This window comes from Choloepus didactylus, chromosome 16 (genome assembly GCF_015220235.1).
Source record: "Choloepus didactylus isolate mChoDid1 chromosome 16, mChoDid1.pri, whole genome shotgun sequence".
Taxonomy (NCBI): Eukaryota; Metazoa; Chordata; class Mammalia; order Pilosa; family Megalonychidae; genus Choloepus; species Choloepus didactylus.
This window is the reverse complement of record NC_051322.1, coordinates 65,510,985-65,524,612: the sequence shown is the minus strand read 5'-3', so window position 1 is coordinate 65,524,612 and position 13,628 is coordinate 65,510,985. Positions and strand designations below refer to the sequence as shown.

Genomic DNA, 13,628 nt, shown 5'->3' with positions numbered 1-13,628 from the left:
TCTCTGTCCTGTCTTTGTTTCTCTGTCTGTAGGGTTCCCTTGAGTATCTCCAGTAGGGCAGGTCTCTTGTTAGCAAATTCTCTCAGCATTTGTTTGTCTGTGAAAAATTTAAGCTCTCCCTCAAATTTGAAGGAGAGCTTTGCTGGATAAAGTATTCTTGGCTGGAAATTTTTCTCACTCAGAATTTTAAATATATCGTGCCACTGCCTTCTAGCCTCCATGGTGGCTGCTGAGTAGTCACTACTTAGTCTTATGCTGTTTCCTTTGTATGTGGTGAATTGCTTTTCTCTTGCTGCTTTCAGAACTTGCTCCTTCTCTTCTGTGTTTGATAGTGTGATCAGTATATGTCTCGGAGTGAGTTTATTTGGATTTATTCTATTTGGAGTTGGCTGAGCATTTATGATTTGTGTATTTATGTTGTTTAGAAGATTTGGGAAGTTTTCCCCAACAATTTCTTTGAATACTCTTCCTAGACCTTTACCCTTTTCTTCCCCTTCTGGGACACCAATGAGTCTTATATTTGGACGTTTCATATTATCTATCATATCCCTGAGGTCCATTTCGATTTTTTCAATTTTTTTCCCCATTCTTTCTTTTATGCTTTCATTTTCCATTCTGTCATCTTCCAGGTCACTGATTCGTTGTTCAACTTCCTCTAGTCTTGTACTATGAGTGTCCAGAATCTTTTTAATTTGGTCAACAGTTTCTTTAATTTCCATAAGATCATCCATTTTTTTATTTAGTCTTGCAATGTCTTTTTTATGCTCTTCTAGGGTCTTCTTGATTTCCTTTATCTCCCGTACTATGGTCTCATTGTTCATCTTTAGTTCTTTGAGTAGCTGCTCTAGGTGCTGTGTCTCTTCTGGTCTTTTGATTTGGGTGCTTGGGCTTGGGTTATCCATATCGTCTGGTTTTTTCATATGCTTTATAATTTTCTGTTGTTTTTGGCCTCGTGGCATTTGCTGAACTTGATAGGGTTCTTTTAGGATTTGTAGACCAATTGAAGTCCTTATCTCTAATTTATCAGATCTACAGCTTCGTGGAGTACACTTTCTCTAACTAACCAGCAGGTGGCGTCCACGAGCCACCTGTTCTCCACAAGCCAGTTCTCCCCTGCTTAGCCTTTTTGGTGAGTGGGGGAATGAGTCTTGTGGGGTCCAATTGGTGTACCAAGCTTGCGTGTGTAGTTGGTGTTGCCTGCCCTGTATATGGGGCGTGTTTCTGGGCAGTCAGGGTGGGGGGGGGGTGGCCCTAACAATCAAATCTCCCTGGTGATCCTAGAGTTTTAAAGCTGCTGCAACAGTCTAATCCTTCAGTTCAGTCCTGCCACAGTTTGTCTCTGCCACTGACCCACAAGTCCTTGGTATTGGCGTATGGCTCCTGAGACTTGCAAGTGGGCCCCTCTTCCAGGCCGTGCACTCTGGGTCCTCTGTTGAGGGATGACTGTGCTATGTCACAGGTGAGTGCCGTCCCCCCAGGGCAGTTCTGGGCTGCTGGGCTGTGTAGGGAGGCTCCCAGTCTGCTGCAATGATGGCTGAATGGGGCTTTGTTAATTCACACTGCTCTACCTTCCCAACTCTGGGACAATCAGCTGAGGTTGCAGGGAAGGCTAATGTCCACGCCCAATTTTGTGGTGTGTGCCTGTTATCTGAAGCACTTCCGTCACACTGGGTTGTCTGGGGCAGTTCTGGGCTATGGGGCTGGCGATGGGCAGGAGTGTTTCCTGTCCACCAGGATGATGGCTGTGAGCGGACACCCCCCTTTTCTTGGGAAGTTGTGGTGTTTAGTGGATTTTCTCAGCCGCTGGATTATTGCGTTTTGTCTCAGAGCTCTCTTAGTTCTGCTCTTGACTTGACCTGCCCAAATAGCAAGTCTTTTAAGCTTTCTGTATTGGGCTTCTTAGAGTAATTGTTTTAGAAAAAGAAAAAAGGATTAAAAAAAAAAAAAAAAAAAAACGGGCCCTCCTCAGAGATCTAATGGGTTATTGAAATGCTAAGAGACAAAGCAACCAGGGCCATTAAGGAAAGGTCCACAGGGCAGAGAGATCAGCTTTTCTTCGGGATTTGCATATGCGCCTCAGGGCCCTTCCCCTTTCTATGTTCACCAGAACTCCAAAAATCCTCCGCTTTTATTTTGGAGTTTTTCGTGTTGATTTTTTTCTATGCCTGTCTCCTCTCTGCTGGGCTGGCTGCTCTCAGATTCTCTGGTGTCTGGTCTCAGTCTATCTATGGTTGGAGTTTGAATCAGTAGAATGAGTTTCCGATAAGGGCAGCCACTGCTGTTCTCCCTTCTCCTTCCCGGAGCTGACAGCCCCTCCTCCCCCGGGACTGAGCCTGGCAGGGAGGGTCGCGGGTCCCCTGGCCGCAAAAACTTACAGATTTCGCTGATCTCAGCAGTTCCACGTTTTCATGAGTGTTGTATGAAGTATGCCCAAAGTCAGATTGCTCTGTGGTGTCCAGTCCACGCAGTTCCTGGCTTTCTACCTACTTTCCTGGAGGAGTAACTAAAACATACAGCTCACCAGTCTGCCATCTTGCCCCGCCTCAGGATGGTTTATTTGCTATGGTTTCATTGCAGTAGCAATAGACTTTCAATAGTAGGTCAACGTCTATACCAAATTTCAGCATTGCAAACCCTAAATTAGAAACCCTTAGCAAAAAGGCCTAATGATAATCACCAGCATTTATTACTTATTGCCTCCCATAAACTGGACAATACTGAGTGCAACAACCTTATGGGTAAGTGCCAATATTATCAACCCTATGAATAAGTGAGAATATTATTTCCATTTTATAAAGCTAGTTTGTTGCTGGTATACCTCTGTGATGGAACAGTGGGGAAACAGACTTTAATAGGTTGGAATATCCGTTTTAAAGGTTTTTAAATAATGCAAGATGAATTTTAATCTCCAGATTATTTAGATATGGACATAAGTCACTTATGTCCAATGATTTTCTTTATAAACCTGTCAAGCCTAAGAAATAGCACCATATTTATATTTTAGCACAACACTCCAGATCATCATTGCTAATGTAACTAGGAAAGAATGTGATAGAATAAATATTGTTCGATTTCTTAGTATTTGGAAGAGGTAGGCAGCTTGGTTTTCTGAGAATTTGATTGCTCCTGGATTTAAAGAAAGGATCGGCAAAATATCTGACATCGAGACAAAAGAAATTTGATATATGCCTCTTATGTCAGCCTGCTACAAACATGCTGCCCAGTTCACACTTGGGATCACTCTCCATAGTTACACTGATCACTGCCTTGTAGGCTGGGAGCTCCCCGCATTGAGAGAAGATCCAGTTGAGCAGATATATCAAGTCCTGCCCCTATGAGAATGGATTCCGGCAGTAGTGTTATGGATAATGAACTTTGTGCATGCTTATTAAATTTGGCAGTGGATGTACGCTCAAGACAGAAAGCCCAAGCCAGAAGTAGACTCAGGGCAGCTGGTGGTGTATCTTGCTGCTTAGAACTTCTGAGCCCCAGTTCTCTCAAAAGGGTTTATGGAATCTGTTGTCACAGACCAGATACCATCATCTTTTAGTACCATAATTTTCCACGAGTGGATTTAAAAAAAAAAATAAATCCATACTTCATTTAAATTTCATGGCAGGTGATACTAGAATGTTTTTCTATCAAGAATCTAATAGAGAAAAAGGAAAACTCAGGAAAAGATGATTTACACCCCGTCCAGGTGTCTGATTTGGACTCAAGCTCTGACCAAGATGGCTTGGTACCCTTTTCAGATGCTCCGTACTCAAGTTGAGTGGTGGTGCAGTCGTTTTTGAAATAGAGAATCCTGATTGTTCTAATTTGCTAATGCTGCCGGAATGCAAAACACCAGAAATGGATTGGCTTTTATAAAAGGGGGTTTATTTGGTTACGCAGTTACAGTGTTAAGGCCATAAAGTGTCCAAGGTAATGCATGAACAATCGGGTACCTTCACTGGAGGATGGCCAATGATGTCCAGAAAACCTCTGTTAGCTGGGAAGGCACGTGGCTGGCATCTGCTCCAAAGTTCTGGTTTCAAAATGGCTTTCTCCCAGGACGTTCCTCTCTAGGTCACGGCTCCTCATCAGAATGTCACTCTCAGTTGCACTTGGGGCGTTTTTCCTCGCTTAGCTTCTCTGGAGCGAGAGTCTGCATTCAACGGCTGTCTTCAAACTCTCATCTGCAGCTCCTGTGCTTTCTTCCAAGTGTCCCTCTTGGCTGTAGCTCCTCTTCAAAACGTCGCTCACAGCTGCACTGAGTTACTTCTGTTTGTCAGCTCATTTATATAGCTCCATTGATCAAGGCCCACCCTGAATGGGTGGGGCCACACCTCCATGGAAATATCTCATCAGAGTTATCACCCACAGTTGGGTGGGGCACATCTCCATGGAAACACTCAAAGAATTACAATCTAATTAACACTGATAGGTCTGCCCACACAAGATTACATCAAAGATAATGGCATTTGGGGTACATAATACATTCAAACTGGCACACTGATTGACCTTCAGAAATGAGGCAAATGGAAGAGTACTGAATAAGGAAAATGCAATTAGGGAAGGAAGCATAATATAAGATGGCATTTTGCTTCAAGATTAACCCAAGATTATGTGAGGAGAAATTCCTTCTTTGAATTTATGCCAGTTGTGCTGATGAAGCCTAAGTTGATGTTTGCTGTGCTAAGGACACTATATCTAGGACACTAAAAAGAATGAGCAGTTTCCTGTCCTCGGAGCAGAAACACAAGGTCACAATTTCTGTAATACATGTAAGAATGTAAGTTCCAAAAGAAAACCAGTGGTCTATTTGAAGGAGAAATGTGATAGAATAAAGTATTTAGACTGTTGATACTCCCTCAAATTTGAAAATAACTGAAATAAGGGTGCAAAAGTATCAGTTTTCCTGAAAGTTTTCAGGATCATAACTCTAGAATATGTTCTTGTGTTAACAGAAGCTGTTTAAGCCTAAGCCAATATAACAAGAGTTCTATTTTTTTTTTTTTTTGTCTTTTCTTTTTTAAACATGGTACAGTTTAAAGAAATGCATACATAAACTCTGAGGAGCCTTTGTGGTTGTATATACACAGCCTGAATCGGATTTGGTCTTTTTCCCTCTCTATTGGGGATTGTCCAGTTTGGATATAATTATGTCCCCCAAAAAGCCATATTCTTTAATGCAGTCTTGTAGGAGCAGACATATTAGTGTTGATTAGGTTGGAATCTTTTGACTGTTTCCATAGAGATATGAATCAACTGTGGGCAAAACGTTCGATTAAAATATTTCCATGGAGATATGGATAGGTGGGTCTTAGTTTAATCACTGGAGTCCTATAAAAGAGCTCACAAACTGAAGGAGCTCAGAGCAGCTTAGAGGGACATTTTGGAGAGAAGCGAAGAGCTGACACTGATACTGGCACTTGGAGATGCTAGCCCAGAGTTTGCTCGAGAGAAGCTAAGAGAGGAGCCTGACATTTAGATGCACTGGAGCTGAAGAAGCTGAGAGAGACCCAGAGACATTTTGGAGAAAGCCATTTTGAAATGCAACCTTGGAGCAAAGGAACAGCAGATGCTGGCCACATGCCTTACCAGCTGACAGAGGTGTTCCAGATGCCATTGGCCTTTTTTTCAGTGAAGGTATCATCTTGTCTTGTTTGGGCACTTTTATGGCCTCAGGACTGTAAACTTGTAACCAAATAAACCCCCTTTGTAAAAGCCAACCCGTTTCTGGTATTTTGCATAAAGGCAGCATTAGCATACCGGAACAGGGATTGAGTCATTTTCCCCTCAAAAAGCATGTTCAGATCCCAACCCCTGTTCCTGCGGGTGTGAACCTATTTGTAAATAGGTTTGAAGATGGTTTCAGTTAAGGTGTGCCCAAGCTGAATCCAGTATGGCTGATGTCCTTAGACACAAAGGAAACTGGACACAGAGATAGAAGCCATAGTGAGCAGCCAAAAGCTGGTTGTCAACACAACCCAGAAGAGAAAGAAGCCACCACCCTGTGCATTGTCATGTGATGGACAAGCCAGGAGCCCCAAAAACAGCTGTCCAGCCAGAAGGTATCAACCCCAGGAGGAAGCAAGCCTTCTAGCCTATGAAATTGTGAGCCAACAAATGCCTGTTATTAGGCCAACCCACTGTATGGTGTCTGTCTTAGCATCCAGGAAACTAAAACCCTGTCCCTTTCCTAAGAAGTAGCACCTGCTGATTAGTTCCAGCTCTCAGGCAAAACCACTTGCTCTTTCTAATTTTCTTCATGATTGTGCAGCCACTGAGAGATAAGAACCGTAACCCATTTTCTAAGACTAGAAAATTATATTTGACTTCACAAATTTCTGTAATTTCAGCTTCTAAAAAAGCTTTTACCCAAAGAGAGGTTCACCCAGGCTGATTCATCACTTTGTGAGACTGAAGAAAAACAATAACAGCAAATCTTCTGTAGTCTTGTGCTGAGATGTAGTACAATCTGCATTTCCTGCTTTTGCACTCATTTTCTTTAGCATCAATTTAAGAAGTGATTTCTTGGGAATGAACTGGTTTTTGAGAATGTGTGGACAAGTGTAGGTCTCACTTCAGCTGGGGTCCATGTGGCTCTCATTTGGTCTTTCCCTGGGTCTGAGGTGGGAGTTTTTACTCCCAGTCCTCTTGGTAATCTGCTAGGAAAGAAGTCAATGCTTCTGTCTATAGAAAAGAAGAAACTACGTTTATTAGCCTACCTGGCATCATTTATTAGTAATGTGGCAGGATCTTGAATACGAGTCTATATTTTAGCTATACAAAGGGGAAATACATTCCCACCCCTCTCAAAAAAAAAACTCAACAAATTTTAAAACATTTCTATTTCATATGTTTTCTTCATAGCTTTAAATGCAAGTTAGGCCTTTTTTTTTTTTCAGCTTTTGGTGGATTATCATTTCTCATTTGTACCATTTTATTTCAAGATGTCACTGGTTTATCATTTCTTGAGAACTTCTATTTCTCAAGAAAGTTTGTTGGAAAGGATGTATTAAGATTTTAAGTATGAATGTGTATGTCAATGAATGTTTCACAATATAACTGAGAGCGCTTACCAAGAGGGCTAAAAGAAACTGGATTGCACGTAAACTACCGCTGAAAAAGTTACAAATTTCTTCACAAAAGTGAAATTGCTGTAGTCCTATTTAAATTATTTAAAGTTTATAAATGTTGTTTTCATTTCCTAGGCTGCTCGAGCACATGCCATGCAATAGCTTGGCTTAAATAATGGAAATTTGTTAGCTTATGGTTTGGGGGTTAAAAGAAAGTCCAAATCAAGGCATCATCGAGGCGAGTTCTCTCCCTGAAGACTGTGGCATTCTGGGGCTGCCAGTGATCCTTGGTCTTAGTTTATCTCATGGCAAGGCCCATGGTGGAGTCTCCTGGTCTTTCCCTTCTCTTCCTAGTTCTCTTGATTTTAGCTCCTGGCTGCTTCCTCTGTGGCTTTCTCTGTCTCCTGTCTGAATTCATTCTGTTTATAAAGGACTCCAGTAATCCGGTTAAGACCCATGCTGATTGGGCTGGGCCACACCGTAACTGAAGGAGCCTCATGGAGAGGTCCTTCTTAGGATGGGTTCACACCCACAGGAATGGATTAGATTTAAGAACATGTTTTTTGGGGGTACATAGAATTTCAAACCACCACAACCATAATGTAACTTAAAGTATGTGTTTCACCCATGCCTGCAAATAAGTGCCTTGGGCCCAATTCCGGAAATTGATTAACTGACCTGAAGCAGGGCCAGGGCATTGGCATTTTTTTAAAGCCCCCAGGAATCCACAGTTGAAAACCTGTTTAAAAATACTGCTTCTGTGACATTGGTTGTGATATGCTGGTGAGAAGAATTTATGGAATTTGACTAAATTTGAGGCTCTATCTATGCAAGATAAAATGTAGGCAATGCGGCAGCGCTCCTGCTGTCTGGACAGAGATGGCTGTAGATTGAAGGCAGGATGTGGTAAGTGCCTTGGGGTGCCATGAAGTGCTGTGATGATCAAAGGAGAAGAAATCCCATTTGGCTTGGAGGAGAGGAAATGCCTTAAAGCAGGGTCACTGGCAGTGTCTTGAAGGATGAGAGGGACTTGAGGTTGGAGTGGAGCTTTCCAGGCACATATGGCCACCTGGGCAAGACCAGGAGTGGTTCTGGTTGCCTCAGTGCAAGGGTCCAGGAGTTGCAGCTGGGGTGGGTGTCAGACTGCAGGAGTCAAGGCCTCATTCTCCATGAGCCTTCAGTGCCGTGGTGAATGTGCCCAGCCCCATTCATAGACAGGGAGGCATCCAACAGGGGAATGAAGTGTCCCCTCCTACAATCTGGCTGTTCTGATTAGGGTAGATGAGAACACAGTTGGAGAATCTCTTTGAAGGGAAGATGTAACAAGGGCCTGATCTAGGGGAGGTAGCATGGGGACAAAAATGTCTAACGATGACTGCCAAAGTAGAATTGGCCCTACTTGGCTACAAGGGAATGTGGGGGAAGGAGTTGAGGTGACTCTTGGCCTTTGGTTGCTTGGGAGAGCAGGGCTCCCCGTGGAAGAAATAAGGAAGGAGCTCCTTACACACGGAGATTTGTGGGCCTCAGTGCCAGTGTCTGAGAGTGGAAGATTAGCCCTTGGCAAGGGGTCCCTACTGGGACACTTAGAGCATAAATGTGGGAAATACCTGTACGGGATTGAAGCATGTCAAACCTATTTAAATCCATGAGTTCATAGTGATGGTATAAAACAAAAAATCTAATTTTGACTTTCAGTTGATGCTAGGGAGCCAACTCATTACTGCAAAAGTGGATTAAGGGAAAGAAGCAAGCATTTTTCCTGCCTTTTGTAATCAGATGGTACCGTTGAGTAAACAAATAATCTGACAGAGGGATCTCTCTTTATAAACATATTCTAGTTAATAAATGAAGGAATGATTACAATTAGAAGTATCTCTTTATAGACATTCTAGATAATAAATGAAGAAGGAAAGATTGCAATTAGAATATCACCATTTTGCAACTGCAAATTAATGGATGTAGGTAATGATCATCAGTGATTATTAATACTGCAAAAAAAGGTGAGGAATTACTTTGTGCCTCCTAAAGAAAATGCATAGCATCGTCTATGGAAAAAAATGAACCAGAATCTGATCAAGCTTCTTGACTTAACTACCAATGTACAGGAAATACAGGGGACAGGAGGAACAAGTTAAATGACACCAAGGTGATGCAGACAATATCCAGACTCAACACATGACCTGGTTTCTTTGACAAATTAATTTAAAGGAAGAAAAACAATGTAAATGGAGAACTTGCAACTAAGAGATGTGTCAGCCAATTGCAGTGGATGGATTTATCAAACAAAAAAAAAAAAAGAAAAACAACTTTGAAACAATTGGGGAAATTAATGACCAGATATTTGATGATATTAATGAATTATTGTTAATTTTGTTTAGAATGTGCTGAATGTATTGAGATTACATTTTTATGAAGAGTAGCATCCTGGAGTTTTAGAGTTACATACTCAAATATATATAAATAAAATTATTTGCTATCTCAGATGCTTCAAGATAACCATGGAGAGGAGGAGTAGAATAGAACTGTATGGGAAACAAGAAATAGGGTTGTGACCTTGAGATGGCATTTACTGAAATTGGGTGATGAGTGTATGAGGTTTCTTTATACTATCCTTTCTACTTTTTGAAATTTCTCATGCAAAAAAAGTTATTGAAATATTTAAAAATTGCTCCTCTAGGTTGACAAGTAAAAATAACAATTTTAATAAGTTTTATCAACCCTAAAGATACGTGATTGTTGTACAGCGAGGTTCTTGACTTTGAGTGCACATCGCCATCACCTGGAGGTCCTGCCCCCAGAGGTTCTGGTTCAGTATCTGGGATGGGGCCTGAGAATTTTCATTTCTAGCAAGTTCCCCAGGGATGCTGGGTGGTGAGCCACACATTGAGAAGCAGCATTTTGCAAAAATTATTGTAAAAATTTTCTTAAAAGACCCTTAACTTCTGGGAAATTTCATTAACGCTGCAGAAAAGTTTATTTTATGTGCTGTATTTGAGTGGTGACAGTGAACTTATCCTCTTGAATTTAGTGAGAAATTGAAATCCTCCAAACGTTAGCTAATACATCATTTCAGTTGTTTCTAGTGCAGATTGCCTTGTTGTGCAGGGTTGCTCATGAGAAATCACTTTGATCTTTCCCCGTAGTCATTACCAGATTACCAGATCATATTGGCTTAGCCCTCAGGCCCTTTAGACTCAAGGTATGTGTATGTGGGATGGAGGTAGATGGCAGCCTTTTTGTGACTAAAGGTCTAATTTTTCTAAAATGCTTACTTTTAATGAAAAAATAATTTTTATATATTAATGATAAAAATAAAATCATTTGGAGTTTAACATTGTTAACCTCTTTAAGTATTCACTAAGTTATTTTACTAACAATTTAAAAATAGGATGTTACTTGTTTTTAGTCAGTGCTTCTCTCTTGACACACTTCTCCCGACACTCAACAATTTCCTGAGTTAATTTGGAAAATTAAAAAATTAAAGTAAAGAAAAATTTCAAATAGCTAAGGGCAAAAATTTTTTAAATTACTTGGGTATTCACCATTCATTACACATTTAAGTTCTTTCAGATGTTGGGTTATAATATCCCCATGTAATCTAGCAGAAACAGAAATACATATTTGCCAGTGGAAATTTTGAGAGAGCAGTCCACCGTGGATTTGTTTCTCTAAAAAGTCTTTTCTAGATGTTCAAGGGTTAATAGTGGATGGTATATGGGACTATGAATGGCTTTTAGTCAGAAACAACTCACAGCAAACAACAAGACTAAAAACGTTAGTCTTCTCTGGTTAGGTAAATTATCCATTAGGTTAGAAAATCTCAGTCATACTGTTTTTTTCCTGTTCAATTCTTGACTCAATGGTGATAGTTAATCATACCTAGATTTGATCACTTAATGAAGATAATGTCTTTGGAACCATAATATTTAACATAATTTCTCCATAATTTCCAGTTGAATTGTTGAGCTTTGGTTATACATTAAATTTTATTACCTAAGGGAACATGTGGATGTCAGCAAGTAAAAATAATTGACTTGAAAAATTGAATAAAGTGCTGGAAAAAAGTCATCTGAGTTAGAAGAATCAAGAATTTTCCAGAATTCGGAGAGATCTCCAAGAGGATCCATTCCTGGGTTAGAAAAATGGGCTTCGTGTCATGTGCTAACTCCATCACTTGGCAGCTTCTTTCCCATCACTCTGTAAAGAGGGGTGCTAAAGCCCACTGGGACATGAGAGAAAGAGTGCCAGAGGACCGCTGGTCAGAAGCAAAGGGGGACCCAGTTACAGCCTCAAGTCCATAATCGCCTTGATCCACAGAGTCTTGCGTTCTCAATCAAGGGTGAGAAAGCGGAGTCCTGAATAACCTAAAAGACTTCCAAAGTCACCCAGCTAGTGGCTGTGCTGATAGGGGATAGGAATTTCAGCACTTCCATATCACAGTCTACAGGAGATGCCAGACAACTGGTCTCCATTCTTGGGACAAAGAAAAAAAAAAAATCCCCATTACGAAGAATGGGACCACTATGTCATTTTCTTAGAAACTTTTTGTAGTGCTCAAAACATGTTTAAAATACTCAGTAAGAATATATTAGTAAAAATTGAATTGTGAGAAGCCAATAAGTGAGGAGCCAGTTAGCTCTCTGTGCCACCTGTTAGGAAAATGGGAGGCACACAGCAGCCAGAAGACACCTAATTGAACCAGTGACCAAGGAATTTACTACATATTCAGAGAGACTTACTTCATAGAAGGGCTGCTTGTGGTCTGTTGGAAAAACAGGATCAAGAGAAGCCTGTAGAGAAAAGGTTTTGTATCTGTTTTGTGTTGTGTTTACTCATTGAGTACTTCACCAGATACTAATGTGTTAATTGTGTGGTGTGTGTGTGTGTGTGTGTGTGTAGATAATATGGTCTAGCTAAGCAATTACCTAGTTAAGCAAGTGGCAACATCTAAAGAAAGAGGAAAAAAGCGTATTTTAATACTAAAGCTGCTCTAGGGCCCCTGGGAGTTCATACGTGCTCCAAGAGAGACGATGCATAAGTTCTACTTTAGGTGCTCTGCCCTTTGTCAGCCACATGGGCTATAATAAGAGCTGACATTTATGGAATGCTTGTTGTGTTCCCATGGGATTAAGTTTGGATGTATTATTTTATTTTAATGTCAACCATTCCAAAGTAGTAGGTAGTTTCATACCCATTTTACAGAGGGAAAAACAGAGCTTCACATAACTGCAAGGGACATACTGAAGATTCAAATCCAGGTTTATGTGAATCTAAAGCCACTGCTCTTAATCATTAAATAACACTGCCACTCACATCTGACTTCTGAGACCCTCTGTGTTCCTACCTGTAAACCGAAGCCAATACCAGGTGTAAGCATCAGAAGAAACAATGAAAACTGTAATTTGTCCAGCATTATTCAGAAATAATATGCTTTTAATTATAAATAAAAGATGCAAACCTGCAAGCAGCCATTTCATTTTCGTACCATTTTTCCTATCCAATGAGCAATGTTATTGTGTAGTTTTGCTAACATGTCGTATATTTTCATACTCTAGTGAATTACTTTTTCAAATACCTCATTGATTGTTTAACGGACTCCAATTTAGGCTTTACTTTTCTATCATAAATTTACTTTTTTACTAAATAGTTATGCTTGAGAGGACTAATTTACTTTCAATATAATTAATGGTTACACAGTGGTAGTACATACCACATGCAGGTATTTTGAATGCTTATTATTTTGGCATGGACATAGTTGATCAGTTTTCATATTCTTCATTGTTATTACATTAAGACAGATATGCTTAGTGTATTAGATGTAAAATGTTAGTGCCACACAAATAAAAAGTAGTTTTGCTTAACTGTTGCCAGTTAACCCATCTCAGACTACAAGGCTGTGTTTAAAGACTGTGGAAGAATTAAGTGAAAACATGATCATTGTGATCAGTTTCATGTCACTGAAAGCCATCTTAATCAGAGAGTCCTAATGAAAATTGATTATCCGACTAGAGGCACATAATTCAGACCTATAAATACATTGCAGTAATTAAGCTGGTGGATATTTTTCCCAGATGACTACCTTTTTTCTTTCCCCAGATGACTGCTTTTTAGTAAAAAACATGGCACACTTATCTAGAATGTTTTATTTATGTATGATAACTACAGAATTTCTTAAACTTAATGAAGATTTTGTTGTTTGCTAAGAAGGATTTGCTCTAAAAGAAATTAAGAGAAATTTGAACACTGTAAGATAAAATAGCAAATTAAAAAAAAAAAAGTAAACTAATAAACTTAGTTTAATAGACTTTGAAGGTGATCCATAGCTAGAATTTCTAAGGATGGGAATGGAGTTTTAAGTGAGGATCTGCCTAAGAAAGGAATAGTCATTCTTTGGCTGAGAGTCTTTACTGTATGGTGAATTGACTTAGGGCATTCTGAAACGTAGCTTTTGTTGGTCCTTTATACTCTCACTGTCAGGAGTTTTATGTTTGACCAGATACTTAAGGCTTCCAAGCATCATCATTTTACCAAACTTCTTCTATTTGGAAACCGTTTACCAGTCAC

The 13,628-nt window shown here is 40.1% G+C and overlaps 1 protein-coding gene across 11 annotated transcripts in view; it reads left to right on the top strand.

Annotated features, from left to right (window-relative positions):
* Window positions 1-13,628, top strand: part of EPB41L3 (erythrocyte membrane protein band 4.1 like 3) — a 179,427-nt gene that overhangs the window by 103,413 nt on the left and 62,386 nt on the right. The gene's annotated exons all lie outside the window — the stretch shown is intronic.